The sequence below is a fragment of the Stegodyphus dumicola genome, chromosome 4 (assembly GCF_044657685.1).
Source record: "Stegodyphus dumicola isolate Sdum_Otavi_A_Nest chromosome 4, ASM4465768v1".
NCBI classification, from domain to species: domain Eukaryota; kingdom Metazoa; phylum Arthropoda; class Arachnida; order Araneae; family Eresidae; genus Stegodyphus; species Stegodyphus dumicola.
Genome location: NC_140771.1, coordinates 233,813,793 through 233,832,266, shown reverse-complemented (window position 1 = coordinate 233,832,266; position 18,474 = coordinate 233,813,793). Strand labels below are relative to the sequence as shown.

The 18,474-nt window shown below is 34.8% G+C and overlaps 1 protein-coding gene across 2 annotated transcripts in view; it reads left to right on the top strand.

Moving 5' to 3' along the window:
- Positions 1–18,474, top strand: part of AIMP2 (aaRS-interacting multifunctional protein 2) — a 32,636-nt gene that overhangs the window by 2,336 nt on the left and 11,826 nt on the right. The gene's annotated exons all lie outside the window — the stretch shown is intronic.

Genomic DNA, 18,474 nt, shown 5'->3' with positions numbered 1-18,474 from the left:
TCGTTGGTGATGTGTATAATGTAATAGATGATTTAGAGGTAAAAGTTTTTGGATATTTTATTTATTTTATATGTGGAAATGTTCATTACTTTTTCGCGATCAGGTAATTTCATATATGTTCTTTTACCGGGTTTAAAGATTGAGAAAATTGTCATGTATTTTCGTGAAATTTTTCTAATTTATGAGAAAAAAGCAGTGTACATGGATATAGTGAAGAGTGTGCGCAATGCCATTTTTGTGCAATTCTGGGATGCTTTTAAGTAAAAATAAGTTGGCGTGTACATGGTTTAGTGATATTTTAATTAAATGATAGTTATTTTGTGAATTTTATGTTTGTAGGAATTTGGTATACGTTTAAGTTGAAGTAAACGTGCATGGAAATAATTTAAATATTTGATACTAAGTATTTGTAATGCTTGCGGTATGAATTCGTTGGTGACGTGTATAATGTAATAGATGATTTAGAGGTAAAAGTTTTTGGATATTTTATTTATTTTATATGTGGAAATGTTCATATTTGGAAAGGGTAAATACTTTTTCGCGATCTGGTAATTTCATATATGTTCTTTTTACCGGGTTTAGAGATTGAGAAAATTGTCATGTATTCGTGAAATTTTTCTAATTTATGAGAAAAAAGCTGTGTACATGGATATAGTAAAGAGTGTGCGCAATGCCATTTTTGTGCAATTCTGGGATGTTTTTTTAAGTAAAAATAAGTCGGCGTGTACATGGTTTATGTGTATGTGTTATTTTGAAAAACGCGTAAGGAGTATGGTATTGTGCACTTTTTCCCAATTTTGCAGTGAATATTTGTCATGATTAAGCAGTTTTGTTAGATAAAATTTCTAGCATAAGTGTAATTCAGCTAGTAGATTGTTGGAAGAAGTGTTCAGTAGATAAAAAGAAAAGAAACATGTCTTTACTTCGTGAAGACAAAATGGCGGCGGGGAAAAAAAAATAGAGGGTTGCTGTAGGAGAGTTGGTCGCCAAAAAAACGCCAAGTTACCATAATGTAAAGATCAACCTAGCAGTGTCTTAGGAATTTCATAAAAAGAGCAGTCAATAAATGAAATTTCAAAAGAAAGAAACACTGATGGTAAAACATGTAGTTTTTGCATTCTTCAAATGTATACAGCAGTTTGATGCTACACACACACAAAAAAAAAAAAAAAGTAAATGGTAGGCTCTTTCTTTTAGTTTAAAGAGCCACTGGTGTCTAAAGCATAGGATTAATAATGGAATTGTGGGGATGTTATAGAACAAATGAAACAAACAAGATTTCACACATATAATTTGTTTTATTTTTTATTTATTCATTGAAAATAACACTTGATAAAATTGGTTGATGATGTGAAGAATAAGATATATAATTTTAAGATGTCTGCAGCTATATTCCTAGTAAATGTTAAATCTATAAATTGATTGCCAAGTGTATTTGGATAGTTAATTGGCACCATATTATGATTAAAGTGATGCTTCATAAAATCAAATACCTTTTCATTTTGTTTGACATCTACGTGTAAATTTACATTGTAATAACATGTATCTACAGTAAACTCTTCATTGATCAATAAGTTAGTGTCGAAATATTTCACTAGTGCACTAAACAAAAACATCTTCAGATTGCCTGAGTTTGATGAATATATATGGATGCTAGAATAAATCTTGACTGTCTATTAACAATTACGTCAATCATACAAATATTGCTTGCTTCTAAATCCTGTATTCCGTTATGCTGCTTTACGGTAACTTCTGTTGGTACACAATCTTACTGCACATGCCAAATTTCTAAAAATCACACCACCACTAGCTAGTCTAAATAAAATATAGCAAACACCAATCGAACACGCTATCTACCAAATGACCTTGCCACTCACATTTGGTTGCTTATGTGCATGGAGCTTTGATTATTTTTGATGCAATACTATTCATGTACTCTGTCCAGTGTAAACGTTTTTTTTTTTTTTTTTTTTCTCGTATCTGTGTTTGCTAATAATCTCTTCCATCTATCTAATGATGTATTTAGATTGATTGCAATGGTGGATTGGCCAAAGAAATCGGCACTGGCAACATAAAATACATCCGCCCTAAGGCCCCATATGAAACGCCATTATACATATAAGTTATCGTCATCATCATAAAAAAAAATAATTTTATAAAATAAAAATATACCTTTGCAAGAAAATAACACTTTAATCATATATATATATATATGCAATTAAAGCTACTTTCCATCATCATCATTAAAAAAAATTATAAAATAAAAATGTACCTTTACAAAAAGTAATACATTATTCATATATATATGCAATTAAACCTACTTTCCATCGATGAAATGGTGTTATCCATTATCAAATTAAAGACGGCAACTTGAATTGTTTGATAGGGCAATTGAAATTATAGCCAGGTGATTCTTTGTCATCCATTTGCTTCACTTTTCGGCATCTTCTAGCAAGTAGTTCTTCTATAATTCTACTACAACCCAGCATTTCTAGTTTATTGCTGCAATTCGTTGCAAATGATTTTGATGCGTTAAAATATTAAATCAAAGTTTCTAGAAATTGCTTTTAAAGAGATTTTGCCATTAATCAAATTTGTGCTATTTGTATATCATTGCAAGCACTACCTTTGAGAGCAACAACACTTTATTCATATGCTAGGATGAATATTATTTATACTAGGATGTAATCTAATACTTTAGTCTGCAAATATTCCGTTACTGTCTCAGCATATTGAAATGCTTTCAAATATGTATGAGCAGACAAAATTATTCTAAAAGTTGTTATTTTGTCCAGAATAGATTTTGCCATTAGTCAAATTTGTGCTATTTGTATATCATTATAAGCACTACCTTTGAGAGCAAATATTAATTCTATGTGTATAGAATTATCTTTGTAATTGAATGTGCCAAAAATTTGTTTTAGGGCGTGGTGGTGCCCTGGTGTTAAGGCATGTTTTAGGGCGTGGAAGTGGTGCCCTGGTGTTCCTCAAGGGTAAACAAACAGCCATGAGATATCTAGATATACTGACAGTTTGAGTTCACCCTGCAGTGTTGCATTTTTACCTTGATGGCGACGGATACTTCATGGATGATAATACAACTACAAGTGCTCAAATTGGTTCACTGAACATCAGTCCGACTTCCAACACCTTCTCTTCCACACAGCCGAGATCTTAATCCCATAGAAAATGTGTGGGATAGGGTGGAAAGATGCATCTGACAGCACTCTCCTCTTCCATTTAATTCACAAGATCTAGAAAGCTGCATAGCTAATGCATGATATTTTATGGATGCAAATGCACTCTAGAATCCAGTAGACTTGATACCCAAAGGAATCAGAGCAGTTATTCATGCAAAAAGTGGTTCAATAAAATATTGATCTTGGTTTTTTAATTCATTGGCCAGTGTGTCTATGTCTTTAAGTAATGGTAATAAGCTGTTATGTATGAGGAAGGTAGTGCTTAATAATTCATTGCATTGCTTATATTTTCATAATATTGCATTGCTTATATTTTGGAATAAACATAAGACAACTTTTGTGTGGATACATTTTTAAAATGAACCTAAGAAAGATATTTTTCAAAAGTAATCGAAGTGAAACCTGTCATAGAATCATTTTTGGAAAAGATCAATGTTTTTGAAAGATTAAATTAAATTCACCAATGGTTTTTAATATCACCATTAGTAATGTTCTGCAAGATGATTATTTCCACAGAATATTCATATTATCTGGAATAGTAAGTGACCATCTTAAGGAAGTTTCATTATAATTATTATACATTTATAGTCCAGTTTTTGATGCATTTCAGAAATGTCCGTTCTGTGAAATTATATTAAAAAATAACATATAGACAATTGATTCTATGAAGTTGTATTACATAGGAAGAAATGTATTTATTTAGCAGTTTGTCTTTTAAGAAAAAGACTCATGTTTAAAAATTAATAGTGTTTAATGTATTATTATTACATCTACTTTGTTAATTTAAAAACACCCTACAGATATTCTGGAAAGCAAATCCAAGAGCTTGGGTAACTGGAAATTTATTTAAAGATTGGTTTTTAAATTATTTTATGCCAAACATTGAACGTTATTTAAGGCAGAAAAGTTTTAGCTTCAAGCCACTATTACTGTTAGAAAGTGCTCCATGTCACCTCCTCCCCCAAGATTTGAACCATCACAACCTCAACATACTGTTTCTACCTCCTTACATTACTTCATTGCTCTAACCATTAGGATTAATGTAAAGGAAGCTAGGAAGAAATGTTCAATCAAGCATTATATTGACTTTATATCTTCATTACTTAACTGAAAACATCAACGTTAAAGGCATGTTGGAAGAAGATATGGCCCTCTTCAGTTGAAATAGGAAACATGTGAATTGTCAGAAAATGAAACTGGGGGCATATTAAAACTTCTAAAATCAATCGGGGTTGAAGGCTTTTGTGGATATGAGTATTGAGCACGTTCAAGGTTTATTAATGGAAGAAGAAGCTGACGAAGTTTATTTGATGGATGGAGCTGACGAAGCAGATCCGATGCTGTAAATCAAATTGATTCTGAGGACACTAGCACTGATGAAGGTTGTACAGTTAATTATTTAACATTAAAAAAAAATTAAAAGAAGGCCTAATGTTAGCTGAAAATTTTGGTCATTTTTCTTGAATGCAAACCCTTCTGCTGAAAGAAGCTGAAAACTTCAGAACTGTCCAGCTCCATACCGAGAAATTTACTGTGACCTGGTAAGAACCAGCAAGCAAAGTAAAATTTTAAAAATTTTTAGAGAAGGAAGAAAATGCAGGAACTTTAAATGAAGAAAAAGTTCTGAAAGTGAAGATGATATCAGGCCACCAAAAAACATTCTCGGTTGATTATACTGAACAGTGACGGTGAAGAAATTTATTACATAGAGGTTGCAGTAAATTAATTTTTTTGTGTGTGTTGTCCATACATTTATATTTTTGTTTCTTTCAAACTCATTATTATAAAGGATAAATAAGAATGAATATAATAATAATAATAAATAAAATAAGAATGAATATAATGAAATTTTCCATAACTTTGGAAATATTCAACAGTATGCTCTTCTATAGTAGGCAGGTCCCAAATTTTAATCTTTTTTTTTTTTTCAAAAGTGCGTGATAGAGGGGGAAAAAGGAGTCTTTACTCAAGAATAATAACTAACACATGTAATCAAGATTACACCAAACCCAGCATGTTTGAAGAAGACTTTTTCATTTTTGGCGAAAAATCGCGTATTTTGGTGTCTTTTCTTTAATAGGCAAAAATGGTCGATGGGATTTTCCGTAAGTATCATATTTTTAATAAAAATAAGGGTGAATCATCTTCGGATTATGGTAACTTGGCGAAACTTTGGCAACCGGCCCTGCTACAGCAAACTGCTAGTGTTTTTTTTTTTTTTTTTTTTTTTTTTTTTTTGTTTGTTTGTTTGTTTGTTTGTTAGACACCATTTTGTTTTCACAAGTTTTTTTTTTTTTTTTCCTCAACATTTTTTTTCTACAATCTACTAGCCGAATTACGCTTATGCTAGAACTTTTATGGAACAAAAGTGCTTAACAATCATCGTGATTAAGCACTTTTGCATGTGTATATGCATTTAAATATGTATATTTGCATTTAAATTTGCACCTAATCTTCTAGGTGTGAAATTGGGAGAAAGTGTAGAATCGCCCACTGCTTGCCGCGTTTTTAAGAATTCCATGTACACGTCGACCTATTTTCACTTAAAAAGTCAAAGAAAATTGACAAAAATACAATTCTTCTTACTCTTGTAAAAAGCGCCAAACAAATAAGTGGGAGATTCTGCACTTTAGCAGCAAAATTGTTTCTAAGTGCTTATTAGCTTGTAGGGTTTATATTTATTTTAACTAACATTTATTTTAAGTTTAAACTATCTTTCCTGTCAAGCCTTACTTTCCCCTGGAACTGCCAATGCCAGAATATGTAAATTTTAGTAGAACGCGCAAGGATTCAAATTATCAGTGGAAGTATTCTGATTTAAATAGGAAGGAAACGAGTTCGGGGTGTGAGATTCTTACTTCACGAGCGCGGAGGTAGTTAGCGAGAAATTGAAGAACCCCGCGTTTCGGCCTATGTGCTTGGCGGGAAGTAGTGATAATCGTTCAAGTGAGCTTCAAGTCTGCTGAATTAGCAGCGGTATTGTAAAACGCGGTGAGTTAGTTATTTTAGAGAGCCTCGTAGTTAGAGTCTTGTCTTTAGTTTCTTTTCAGGTTATTATTTTTATTTGACCGCCGAGTTGGCGCAGTCTGTGAGCATCAAGAGCACGCAATTGTAATTTTTACGTTGAATAAAAAGGGACTTAAACTCTTCACAAGACTCTGTATTTTATCCAGTTTTCACAGTCACCTCTTGGTTGCGTGCAAGTTGGAGGCGCGCAACGTTACATTGGCGCCCGAACAATTCTCGAACTGAAATGGCCGAAAATTGGATGGAAGCCGCTGGACAACACCAAGAAATGACAACTCAGTTGGAAGGATTTGGATACCTGGTCCAGACTTTGAGAGCGTCAATCAAGCCAAATGTCCATTTCGACGGAAAAAATTCGGTGGCGGTATTTCTAGAAGCTCTAGAAAACCACTTTCAGCTCTACCCTGTTCCTGAAAGACAAAAAGTTACCATCGCCACATCAGCACTAACAGGACAGGCCGCGCTATGGTGGAAAAATATAGGCAAATTTTTATTAGGGGAATTTGGAAGCCAGACATATATATTTGAAAATTTCAAAAAATCGTTAGTAAAGACCTTCCCCATAGTGAAAGATCGCGCACGGCTGGAAGCCGAACTATATAGTTTCTATCAACGGGATATAGCAGAATTGACGGACTTTATTCTACCAAAAATCAAGCTAACGGATATGCTGTATGGAAAGAAACCCGATGCGGAGATTATTGAAATAATATTACCAAGATTGTTACCCGCTGTTCAAGACTACTTTGAAATTAGAAACCCAAGCACATTGCAGGAACTCTTCGAATTGGCGGTGAAGTTTCAAAATCGCAGAATAGCGGAAAAAGCGAGAGGGGAAACATATTCTCAAAGTACCCGAAGGAAATCTTCAAATGAGGAAACCAGAAATGGAAATCGCTCTTATGGGGGAAAGAACTATCAAGCTAACGCATCGAAACTTGAAGGTCAAGGCCCAAAAAGAAAATTTGAAAATAAACATCCGCATACCCAGAAGACACAGATTGAAAGGAAAGCTTTAAACGAGTAGAGGGGCCTGTGAAGGGGAGGGTCCAGACCCCGGAAGTTTTAAAAAAACCCCTCAAATAGACATTTAAATATGGTCATTGTAAAAAACTCACAGCTACCAATTATACAAGTCCTGGTTGGCGATGTACCAGTAGAAGCCCTCATCGATACAGGAGCAGAAGGAAATTTTATGAGTGAAAATTTCTTCAAAAAGAATTTTTATAGGGTACGATTATTTAAAACCAAAAATACGGAAATTATAGCGGCACAAGGAAAAACATGTCACTGCATCGGGAAATTATCATTAAACTTACAGGTAAAAGAGGAAAGTCTCAAAGTATTAATTTTTGTAGTGAAAGATCTGCAACATTCTCTTATTTTAGGTATGGAGTTTTTAAGGGCCGCGAGGGCCAAATTAAATTTTCAAGATAGTTCCGTGGTGTTGGAGATGGACCAGAGGGTGGTGGAACCTGTGGAGACACCGCAATTGGACCTTAGCCATCTGAATGACCATGAAAGTAAAGCAATACAGCAAGTGGTGAGTAATATTTCTCATTTGTTTTCAGAAAAACCAGGAAACTGCCAAATAGTTACGCACAAGATTCAATTAAATGCCGAAAAACCTTGTAGGACTAAACCTTATCGGTATGACAAACAAAAAGACGTAATCATCGAAGAACATATTCAGGAGATGTTAAAGAATAAAATAATAACGCCCATAAATAGTGAGTACGCGAGTCCAGTCGTACTATGTAGGAAAAAGAACGAGTTTCCTCCTTCGGATAAAAGGGCTTGGAGGTTTGCTATTGATTACAGAAAACTAAATAGTATTACCAAATTTCCAGTTTACCCTTTGCCGGTTATAGACGAGATCATTAGACAGATCAAATCGACAAGATATATGTCTACTTTGGACTTAACGTCTGGCTACTATCAAATAGCTATGAGACCCGAAGATATACATAAAACCGCGTTTATAACAAAATCGGGCACTTATGCATTTTTACGCATGCCTTTTGGGTTGTGTGGGGCCCCATCAACATTCCAGAGAGCTATGGACATTGTTCTAAAGCCTGTCCTAGGGAATCAACTTTAATTTATCTAGATGATATAATTATAACGAGTAGTACGTTGGAACAACACATTAATGATCTAGAACAAGTTTTTAAATTATTAAAAGAGGCCGGTCTTACAATTAACGCCTCAAAATGCAAGTTCGCAACTAAAGAACTTAAATATCTCGGTTATAAAATTTCGCAAAAGGGTATAGAAACGCAAGATTCAAAAATAAAAGCTATTAAGAATTTCCCACCGCCCAACACCGCCAAGAAACTTTCTTCTTTCCTTGGGTTATGTTCTTACTATCGATCTTTCATAAAAGATTTCGCTAATATTGTTGAACCACTCTTAGTAATCAAAAGAAAAAGGGGTAAATTTACATGGACAGCGGAAGCTAACACATCATTTGAAAGATTAAAAGAAGCGCTAATTAATGCCCCTGTTTTAAAATTCCCGGAGGGGGACGAAAACCTGGAAATTGCAGCAGATGCGTCAGACTATGCGGTGGGTGCGGTTCTTATGCAAAATAACCATCCTCTGGCATTTTTTAGTAAAACATTGAATCAGACACAAAGGAATTATACAGCTACAGAAAGAGAAACATTAGCCGTATTAATGGCTGTACACAAATTTCGAGTTTATTTCGGCAAATCGCCAGTAACAGTCTTTTCGGATCATGCGGCTGTTGGTAGACTTTACTCGGGGAAAAACCTAACGCCCAGGTTAATAAGATGGGCTTTAAAACTCCAAGAATATAATATCACAATAAAATATAAACCGGGTAAGGAAAACAATGTAGCTGACGCACTTTCTCGTATAAAACTGGACGATGAAGGAAATGAACTTAAATGCGCTGCGTTGACTTCAAAAATTTTAGATTCTAGAGATACGGTTATTACTGAACTGAAAGCTGATCCTGAATTTGGAAATATCTATGCTTATTTGAAAGACCCCGAAAGCTTTGAGCACACAGATATCGATGCGATAAGGAATAGAGCAAAAAACTATGAAATAATAGATAATTTATTATTTTATACGAAAACAACAAACGAAAATCTTGAGTATAAGCCAGTCATCCTGGCCTCGCTTCGATTAAGCATTTTGAAGGAGTTGCACGAAGCAAAAACAGCGGGCCATTTAGGGGTCAGAAAGACTTTAAAAAGGGTACGCGAGGCGGTATATTTCCCGCAATTATACAAAATAGTAACGGCGTATGTCAGGTCCTGCAATCAATGTCAGTTAATAAATGATATTAATTATAGCCCGGCCGGGTACTTAAATAGCATTCGCGCTACATTTCCGAATGAAATTTTAGGCATAGATCTTCTTGGTCCCTTTCCCCAGAGCGAGTTAAATAAAAATCGTTTTCTTTTAGTAATAGTAGATCATTTTTCAAAATGGACAGAAATTGTTCCACTTAAACGCGCGTCAGCCAAAACAGTCGCAGATGCATTCTTACACAGATACATTTTAAAATACGGTGCACCGATAAAAGTCATTAGCGATAACGGAAAACAATTCATTAGTCAAATATTTGAAAACATATGCAATGGACTTGGCATACGCCATATCAAAATGGTTCCGTATAGACCACAGGCTAACATAGCAGAAAGAGTTAATAAAAACATTGTAAAAATAATTCTCAGTTACGTGAGCACACATCACAAGCGCTGGGATGGCTACATAAATGAATTAGCTTATGCTTTAAGAACGGCACATCATGATACTACGGGAAAAACTCCAGCAGAATTATTTTTAGGCAGAAAGTTAATTACGCCTTTAGATAAGTTATTCTTTGTGCAACAAAGAGAGCAGGAGTTTAAACAACAAGATGTGCAAAAGTTGATTGATCAGGCGCTTAAAACCTCGGATACGGCAAGAAATAGGCAGAAACTTTATTATGATAGAAAACGCCGTGAAGCAGATTTTAAAGTTGGGGATAAAGTATTGAAGCGGAAATTTTCTTTATCAAGTGCCCCAGACAATTTTATGGCAAAGCTAGCTCCAAAGTTTGAAGGCCCCTATGTAATTCAGGAAATCAAAGGAGTAGTATTATATCTTAAAAACGAGAGAGGGGAAATCTGTAAAGCAAGTCCCGACCAGGTGAAAAAATACTATAATCCAAATGATTTTGAAATCTTTAAAAGTTTCTTGCAGGACTCAAGTCTAAACGAAATAGAAGGTCCAGAGATAACAACTATTCCACCACCCAAGAAACAGAGAACTGAAGAGAGACCTAGCCCTTCTACAACCCGGACGTCGGTATCAAAAAGAAAAAATAACTTTCAGACTCCAGCGTGTAAGAAAAACAAAAATACAGATGCACCGGGTAAAGAAACCGTGGTAAAGAGAAAAACACCACCTACAAAGGATTGCAGGAGAAATTATATATCAAGGAGAACGCGCACACGGCCACAGAGTCAGGTGCCAGCAAGGCCGCCGTTCCGGAAACTGAAACGGCAACAGGAGGCACAAAAATACGAGGAACAGAAGAAATTCAAGAAGGACTCCAGACCGGAGGACGTCAAGACCAGCCGTCCCAGGGAAAAACGGGAATGCCAACCACCAGACGATTACTCTGCCAAGAGGCCAGCATGTAGAGGACGCAAAAGAAAAAGTAATGTGGACGACACTCGGAGGGCAGTAAGGAGAAGATTAACATCCATGAAACCTCTAACTTGGGACCAATTTTCCCAAAAACGAATGACGGAGTTTCAAGCATCGAAAACTCAAAGATAAGTTAAAACCTTCTATAATTTTTTTTTTTCTCTTTTGTTCCGAAATGTTATGCATAAGTACGAAGTTCTGTGTTTTGACGAAAGTCAATATGTCTCGTTGAGACTTAGTTTTGTTTTACTTTATTTAGCTAAGGCAAAAGTATTATTTTCTTTAAGTGTAAAAGCTAAAAACAAGCATTTTCTGTTGGTCAAAAGACTAATTCTGTTATGTTAAAGCCAAAATTTGGCTGAAGATAAAAATAACTTTATTCTTGTATTAATAAGAATTTTAGTTTCAGTGCCGCCAGCTTGGCGAAGAATGAGTAAAGTAAAAATTTATTTTCTCTTATTCATTTTATGGTAAATTGTAAAAATCATATGTATTAAAATTTTGTAAATGTACGTAAATACTTGAATGTTATGTAAAGAATTTAGTCTAGAAGCATAAAATTGTAGATGCTAAAAGTGAATGCTTAAAAGCAATGAAGTCAAAATTTAAGTATTAAATTGTAGATAAAGTCATGCTTTAGAGCGAAAGCCTGCATGTTTAAAGATGAATGAGGGGGAAGTTAGAATGAATGTGTTTTGTAGGGTTCTCCACCTACATTTGAATTTTTAAGAATATTAAAGTAGCTCATTGAGTTGTAGAATGTCGAGTAAGGTGTGTCTATTTGGTCGTTGAATTCTAACAAATCATGGTGGTTAGGGGAAGTGTTGTAAGACTAAAACACGAATATTCCCGTTTGACACCACACACGGTGGAGAGCCAGGGTAAAGTTAAATTAATGCTTGAAAAATTGAATGAATGTGAAGTAAGCAATAACTAAGAAAAACGAATCGTTTAAAAACAAAAATTTATTGTGTCAAGAAAGTGTAAATTATGATGTATGTAGAAAGATACTGATACTTATTCCTTCCAGATGCTGGAAGGAAAGACCAAGATTGATTGATGAAGTCCAGGAAAAGTTGCTGTAAGAAGAGAGAGTTAAAACGAGCAACAGAATTTTAGTATACAAATTGTTACATAAGATTTTTTTGTGTAAACGAGGTTCTCGCCAGTTAGTTCAGAATTAGAGAAACTTACAACAGGTCGTTTGTAGGACCTGCTTCCAAGTTTTCCAAATTCTGGCAGCGGCAAATGTAGGGTTTATATTTATTTTAACTAACATTTATTTTAAGTTTAAACTATCTTTCCTGTCAAGCCTTACTTTCCCCTGGAACTGCCAATGCCAGAATATGTAAATTTTAGTAGAACGTGCAAGGATTCAAATTATCAGCAGAAGTATTCTGATTTAAATAGGAAGGAAAAGAGTTCGGGGTGTGAGATTCTTACTTCACGAGCGCGGGGGTAGTTAGCGAGGAATTGAAGAACCCCGCGTTTCGGCCTATGTGCTTGGTGGGAAGTAGTGATAATTGTTCAAGTCTGCTGAATTAGCAGCGGTATTGTAAAACGCGGTGAGTTAGTTATTTTAGAGAGCCTCGTAGTTAGAGTCTTGTCTTTAGTTTCTTTTCAGGTTATTATTTTTATTTGACCGCCGAGTTGGCGCAGTCTGTGAGCGTCAAGAGCACGCAATTGTAATTTTTACGTTGAATAAAAAGGGACTTAAACCCTTCACAAGACTCTGTATTTTATCCAGTTTTCACAGTCACCTCTTGGTTGCATGCAAGTTGGAGGCACGCAACGTTACAAGCTAAAATCATGATTGGAATTTTCCGAAAAATGTCACATTACATGTCTCATGATCTCTCATTTCTCTGAGATAAAATAATCTGTCATTCGAACTGTGTACTTCTCAGATTATTGCTAAAGTCCTAGCTAGTAACCTTTATCGCCTTACCAAAATGTCGCCAAACTGCCTCTTACCATATTCCAAAGATAACCAAAATAAGTTCTTTATGTAGAATTAAAAAAGGTGTTATTAATAAGTTTTTAGAATTTAGGGTTTCGTACAATACAATTTCACACAAGACGGCATTTTCTAGGAACCTATCTACCATGTTATAAGAGGTACTTGTAGCTGTTAGAATGCTCAAAAAAACTTATTTTCAGCATATTCACAAATTATACAACATTTTAACAATTGTTACAGTTCTTCACTTGTTTCCATAGTTTGTTTCATCTCTCTTCTCAGTTCTAAACTAAACAAAATATCTGCATTGTTCATGTGCTGTGAGTCAGCACCCTTTATCTTGTCAATTTGTGATTCCATTTGACTATTTGTAATCTAGATTTGAAATTCAGGTTTTAAAATATCACATTCTTGCAAATTCTTAAAATTTCTTGTAGTTATTTTATGGAGCATCATCCAAATATACTAATTTTGAGATACCAAGTCTTGCAAAATATTATTTCAATTAGTGGTTAAGAAGCATTATAATACTTGGTTTTCATGAGATTTTTTTTATTTTTTATTTAATCTCATAAGAGTAATAACAGTTTGATTATTTAGTTGACAAATGATAATTGTTTTTGGAAAAGATTTTTAATTTTTATGTTATCACAGTTATTAATGTCATTCTTGTAATTTAATTATAAGCTTTTATTAGTTTACTTTATAATCTCTAAACAAAGTTTTATATTAATTCAGAAGGTGTGTTATTGTGTCTTAATTAAAGTTTTATGTCTCATTCAATAAGCAGTGAGTAACATAACTTAAATATTATGTCTAAATTATATTTTAGTGTTATGTTAAAATTTAAGGTGTGAAATAATGATAATCTAATTTTATTATTATATCAGTAACTTATCATACATACTTGTAAAATTTCATAGTTTTAGAAATTGTACCATATTTATGCCAGACTAAAACCCCATCAAGTATAAAACCCTTCTTACATTTTAGAATAAATATTAATATATATATATATATATATATATATATACACACACACACTATATGTTCACGAATACCACACACCCGATTTTTTTAATGCACCAAAAAAGATAGTCTGCGAATATGGCACACATAGTTCCATCAAACCCACTAAAAGCTTAATTTACAGGAAAAAATATCTTTTTTCTGGATTATGAGCATAAAGAAACAAGGAAATATACGGATCGACGGTTATTGGGAAAGAAATATGAGCTACCACCTGCAGCTCATGCCTAAATACATAGAAACAAATGCCCAGTAACATTTTATTGGGAAGGAATAAATCATTTAGCAGAATTTAATTCTTTGGCAGAAAGAAAAACTGCTAATCTAAGTATGTTATATAAAATTTATTCTATAAACAATAGCTTCAGTCGGCAACAATCATTATACTAAACATGGATTTAAAAGTCCTGAGTGGTCCTTTAAAATCTATGTGTAACCTAACAAAGGCAGATTAACTTATCACACCATATCACTTCTTCCCGCTTTTTTCAATTTGGAAACACAATGTAAATTATCAATCTTCCTTGCCTTCTGCGCTGCTGACATTACTGATGCTTTCCGAACTGTCGGTATTCTCTTCTTCCTCATCATCCACAATGCAAAATCCTCACTTCCATCCATGCTGTTTGATATTTTACACTTTTTGAAGTTCTTAATAACAAGTCCTTGTGAAATTCCATCCTGGGCAGCTTTGATCCATCCACAGATTTGAGTTGCTTTGGGCTTCTTGCTGTGACCAGTTGGTGTCAGTGCTTGATTTCCAATGACCATCCATTTTGTGTACATTCTTTTCAGTGCTACTTTAAATAGGCGATTAATGTGTACACCTAGTGGCTGCAGCATAGATGTCATCCTACCCAGAATAACCACAAGATTGGTCCTTTTTTGCTGGCACATTTTTTACATTGCATTAGTCCTATGTGCACGAAAACTGTCCAGTTATTGTGTTCTGAAAGCAGTTATTGTGAACATGTCGCGTAGGCGAACGCGTTACGCCGCTCCTCCAAGTATGCACAGAAAGAATATTGTACCTCCTGAAGATTATTTGCGCGTTTTAGAAGAAGTCTCGGTTGATGAAGACTCCGACAGTTTGGATAACGTATCTGATGTTGATGAATCGGAAGTCATCGAACATTCTTATCATGAAAGTGACTCAGAAATTGAGGGAAATGTCTCTAAACATCCTCATTTTCCTTCCTCAACTGATGTTTTCCTAACAAATGACGATTTTAGTGATATTGAAAATGACATGAGTGACTTAAAATATGAGGATTCTTTTGTAAAAACAATTTACAAAAAGAAGAAGGTTGCAGGAAAGTTTTTGAAAGAAGAAAAGGAAACTTATAAGTGGAATAAAGTTCCCCTCAAGAGCAAATTCACCAGAACGTCTCAAAACTATTTGATGAAAAAAATATGCCCAAGTGCCAAAACTTGTGACGATATAAATGATGAGCTTTCTGCTTTCCAGAAAATCATAAATACAAGTATGATTGATGCTATCGTACAATATACAAATATTTATCTCAAATGTAACAGGACTGCAGATGATCTCCAAAACATCTCAAAGAGAAGCATGTATGATACTAATAGAGCAGAAATGTTGGCCTTTTTAGGAATTTTATTCTTATTAGTGTGCAAAAAAAAATGTCAAAACTCAATTTGGAGGAAGCATGGGCAAAAGACGGTACTGGAATTGAAATTTTGCAAGGGGTCATGGGTCTCAAGCGATTCAGAAACCTGTATGCTGCTATTAGATTCGACGATAAAGACACAAGGTATGTGCAAAGAAAAACTGATACGCTTCCTGCACTAATAGAATTATTTTAATCTTTCAGTCAGAACTGTCAAAACTTTTATACACCAGGTGACGAACTCACAATCGACGAGAAGTTGGAACCCTTTCGCAGAAGATGCTCTTTTATTCAATTCATCCCCAACAAGCCCGCAAAGTACGGTATGAAACTTTTTGCAGTTGTTGACTCACGAACGTTTTATACATTGAAGCTTGAAGTTTACTGTGGCAATCATCCCCCAGGACCTTACGAGGCTTCTAATTCAAGTAATGACATTGTCAAAAGGCTAATTGTTGCGTACGAAGGTTCCAACCATAACCTAATGACCAATAATTGGTATACAAGCTACCCACTAGCTCAATATCTTCTTACCAAGGGTATAACACTTGTAGGTACGCTGAAAAAAAAAATAAAAAGGAAATTCCAAGTGAATTCCAGCCATCAAAAACAAAAGAAGTCGGCAGTTCACTGTTTGGTTTTCAAAAGGATATGACGATTGTTTCATATGCAATGAAAAAAAATAAGTGTGTAGTACTGCTCAGTACTTTACACGATTATGACAAAATTGACCAGGAAACGAATAAACCTCAAATAATCCTGGATTCTAACAAATGTAAAGGCGGAGTTGACACTATAGAAACAAATTTGTAGTAATTTCACTGTCGCACGAAAAACCAAGAGGTAGACAATGGCAATATTTTTTGCACTGCTAAACGTACCGGGCATAAATTCGCAAGTGCTCTTGAACTTCGCCAAGCCTGATGCAACGATCAAGTTTAGAAGATATTTTTTGAAAAATCTAACTACATCTTTGATGAAATAATATCTTCAAGATTGTCTGAAAATGCCATTTCTCCTGTCGCATTCCAAAGCTATTATTAAAAGGCTGGTAACAATAGAAGCGGACAAGACGGCCGAAAGGGACGTGGAACCAACTGCAAAAAAGATCAAAGGACGCTGCGATGAGTGCGGTAGAATGAAGAATAATTACACTACCAAAAAATGTTCCAAGTTTACCTGCAGAAATTATCTGTGCAAGACAGTACAACTTGGCAAATCCTGCTGCAGTGAACAGGGACAATCTGAGGAGGATTAAAATAGCAAAAGGTTTTTAATTTTTTCATTTGTGAAATTTATTGCTTACCGAACTTTTCTTTACAGAATATTTATAATTTGTAAGTTTGATTTATGATCTTATAATTTTCATACAGAAAATAATACAGAATACTTTTTAATTTTAAGTTACATTTCCAGTGCATTCCACTTTTTGAATTAATTAAAAATTCGTAATTTCCATCTTTACTGCTTTTTTTTCTGTTATTCTTTTTCTTATATCATTTTTACTATGACGAATCACCTTATTAATGCCATGTATAAGATTAAATAGTTTCAAACACGAAGCAGAGACTCGAAAAACGACCTGGCGTACTTCATACGCCGCACCTCTAAAATTGTACCATACGCCAGCCCCTCCAGCTGAGGGTGGTTAACTGACGCATTTCAGTAGAAACACGATATCCACATACCATTTTTCAATCACATATTCGTAAAGTTTCTATTCAATGTCAGGGTGTTTGGCATTTAATGTTGGCCCCGGAAAGCCCTGCAAGTACCAATGCTGAAGCAATTCTTTTTTTTTCCCCAATCTCAAATACTTGATTCACCAATACACAAACACTTGCCACTCATCTCAAGAACCCTTGTTTGAGCAACACGTCTTTACTAATGACAAATTTCTGGAGTCTGTTTTCAAAATGATGAATTTACCAGGTATTTGTGTCGCCGCAGGGCTATCTCAAAATGGTTCAACAAAGTGTGTTTGTGCAGAGATGAAAGGTGATTCATACTGACACAAAGGTCAAGGAAGCAGCATAGCGTGGGCTGAGCGAAATGTTAAAGTTTTGTGTGTGTGTGTGTATATATAGTTGTGGGGAGAGAAGTGCTAAAGTTACATCTGTCCAGTTGCCTTTTTCTTTCTTGAGGGCAATTTTAGAGCTTCGTTGACAAAGCGATAATCACACCTGCTTCTAAGCTGGCTCCAAGACCGTTTTGTGAGATAGTGGAAGGAGAACAATATGGCATGTTTCTGTTTAAATGAAAGCTAATGGCAGGGGGGGGGGAGAACTGGGATTTCTGCCTAAGAAATTACCGCAACCTGCAGCTGTAAGTGGTAAAGAAGGGCTGGAATCTTGTTTCAGCACATGTCAATTAGCGTTTTGGGTGGGAGAAGGTTACTGACTTGTCTCTATTCTGGTTGTCTCGCCATACGACGTCCTTGAGGGATGCTCTTGAGTTTCATGTGATTAGTAGGTCACCCCATTTTCTTCATCTTTTGCGCAATTTTGTTAACATGTACAGAATTTTAAGTTGTAAGAATTTTTAAAGAGTTTTGTGACAGCACGACCATTTTGGTAACTGCATATTTAGTTCAGTGGCCAAGACTAGAAAGGGAAAACAAGCCATTAACGCGGTTTGACATGGGAAGCAGAGAAATGAACTTTTATTACACTTTTTTAGTGAGATACCATTAAGGCTACATTAAACAAAATGTCAGTAAAACAAACATTAAAAACCTTGTGCTTATTTACATTTTTGGTCGTGTGCTCTTTTTAAGTTGAACATTGAGGTTAGGAAGGGACATCACACTTCAGAAAAACAGTGACAAAATTTTCAAATCATCTGCCTGATTGTGTTTCTTTATTTCCAGTTTCCAATAAAACAATCACATGTTCTTCTATTATAGTGATATAGACAATGAAGAAGCACATGTTTTGCTTTTCCTTGTGATATCAGT